The 2,500-nt window shown below is 45.0% G+C and overlaps 1 non-coding gene across 1 annotated transcript; it reads left to right on the top strand.

The window, feature by feature from the left end:
- The first annotated feature begins 133 nt into the window (after positions 1–133).
- LOC125076800 lies at positions 134–2,030 on the top strand. Its single transcript, XR_007120703.1, has one exon. It is a non-coding gene; the product is annotated as a small subunit ribosomal RNA (ribosomal RNA).
- Positions 2,031–2,500: the final 470 nt, after the last annotated feature.

The raw sequence follows: 2,500 nt of genomic DNA, 5'->3' as shown, positions 1-2,500 counted from the left end.
CGATCGACGATACGGTGAGACGCTCGTTTCATACTGTGCGTATATTGTACATGCATGCATAAGTTTGTGTGTATTTTATATGCGAATATGAAACGAGAAGAGTAATTGACGACTTCAACAAGTCTCGGTTAGCTCCCTGGTTGATCCTGCCAGTAGTTATATGCTTGTCTCAAAGATTAAGCCATGCATGTCTCAGTGCAAGCCGTATTAAGGCGATACCGCGAATGGCTCAATATATCAGTTTTGGTTCCTTAGATCTTACTCAGTTACTTGGATAACTGTGGTAATTCTAGAGCTAATACATGCAATCAGAACTCTGACCAGTGATGGGATGAGTGCTTTTATTAGATCAAAACCAATCGACGGAGGGCGTCTCGTCCGAAGTCGTTAATTTTGATGAATCTGATAACTTTTGCCGATCGCATGGTCCAGTACCGGCGACGCATCTTTCAAATGTCTGCCTTATCAACTTTCGATGGTAGTTTCTGCGACTACCATGGTTGTCACGGGTAACGGGGAATCAGGGTTCGATTCCGGAGAGGGAGCCTGAGAAACGGCTACCACATCAAGGAAGGCAGCAGGCGCGCAAATTACCCACTCCCGGCACGGGGAGGTAGTGACGAAAAATAACGATACGGGACTCTTTCGAGGCCTCGTAATCGGAATGAGTACACTTTAAATATTTTAACGAGGAACAATTGGAGGGCAAGTCTGGTGCCAGCAGCCGCGGTAATTCCAGCTCCAATAGCGTATACTAAAATTGTTGCGGTTAAAAAGCTCGTAGTTGCATTTGTGCGCCGCGCTGTCGGTGCACCGCATCCGCGGTGATACTGACACGTCTGCGGAGCATATCGTCGGTGAGCCGGCGGTAAAACGCCGGTTCAATATCAAAATCCTATCGCGGTGCTCTTCAGTGAGTGTCGAGATGGGCCGACAATTTTACTTTGAACAATTAGAGTGCTCAAAGCGGGCTCAAATGCCGCTTGAATATTTCGTGCATGGAATAATAGAATATGATCTCGGTTCTATTTTGTTGGTTTTCAGAACTCCGAGGTAATGATTAATAGGGATAACTGGGGGCATTCGTATTGCGACGTTAGAGGTGAAATTCTTGGATCGTCGCAAGACGAACATCAGCGAAAGCATTTGCCAAAGGTGTTTTCATCAATCAAGAACGAAAGTTAGAGGTTCGAAGGCGATTAGATACCGCCCTAGTTCTAACCGTAAATATGTCATCTAGCGATCCGCCGACGTTACTACAATGGCTCGGCGGGCAGCTTCCGGGAAACCAAAGATTTTGGACTCCGGGGGGAGTATGGTTGCAAAGCTGAAACTTAAAGGAATTGACGGAAGGCACCACCAGGAGTGGAGCCTGCGGCTTAATTTGACTCAACACGGGAAATCTCACCAGGCCCGGACACCGGAAGGATTGACAGATTATAGCTCTTTCTTGATTCGGTGGGTGGTGGTGCATGGCCGTTCTTAGTTGGTGGAGCGATTTGTCTGGTTAATTCCGGTAACGAACGAGACTCTAGCCTGCTAAATAGGCGTCGTCATTTAGGTGTGCTCGATTTCGGTCGAGCAACTCACTGGCGGCGTATTAAAATTCTTCTTAGAGGGACCGGCGGCTTCGAGCCGCACGAGATTGAGCAATAACAGGTCTGTGATGCCCTTAGATGTCCTGGGCCGCACGCGCGCTACACTGAAGGAATCAGCATGTTCTCCCTGGCCTAGAGGCCCGGGCAACCCGTTGAAACTCCTTCGTGCTGGGGATTGGGGTTTGCAATTATCCCCCATAAACGAGGAATTCCTAGTAAGCGCGAGTCATAAGCTCGCGTTGATTACGTCCCTGCCCTTTGTACACACCGCCCGTCGCTACTACCGATTGAATGATTTAGTGAGGTCTCCGGACCGACACGCGGTGGCTTCACGGGCGTCGGCGTTGCTGGGAAGTTGACCAAACTTGATCATTTAGAGGAAGTAAAAGTCGTAACAAGGTTTCCGTAGGGGAACCTGCGGAAGGATCATTAACGTAAATTATCAATCTCGAAAGAGTGCGATAATGAACGATAATAAAATTCTAAAACACAAATATCGACGTTCGGAATGTGTCGTTTCGATGCGAGGACGCGATTCTCACTCTCTCTCTCTCACACAGCAGTGTGTCCGAGTCAGAGTCCAGAGTCGTGTAACGCGTCCTATTCTGATATTTTTCGATGTCGATTTCGAGGAAAGTACGATGTGTTTAACGCACATCGTCATCTTCAAATAAAATGTATATTCTTTTTTTTTTTTTTTGTACTTTTTTTTTTTTTTAACTTTTTTTTTTTTTTTTTTTTTTTAATTTTTTGAATTTTTCTCTGTATACTAAAAATAAGAGAAAAAAACAAAAAAAAAAATAAAAATAAAAAAAAATAAACTCATATCACTGGCGTATAGAATCGTTCGAGTGATCGTAGAAATTATAAAAATAAAACAAATTAAAAACCATTACCCTGAA

The sequence above is a fragment of the Vanessa atalanta genome, unplaced genomic scaffold (genome assembly GCF_905147765.1).
Source record: "Vanessa atalanta unplaced genomic scaffold, ilVanAtal1.2, whole genome shotgun sequence".
Classification (NCBI taxonomy): domain Eukaryota; kingdom Metazoa; phylum Arthropoda; class Insecta; order Lepidoptera; family Nymphalidae; genus Vanessa; species Vanessa atalanta.
The sequence above is the reverse complement of the archived record's forward strand: the minus strand, read 5'-3'. Positions and strand labels throughout refer to the sequence as shown.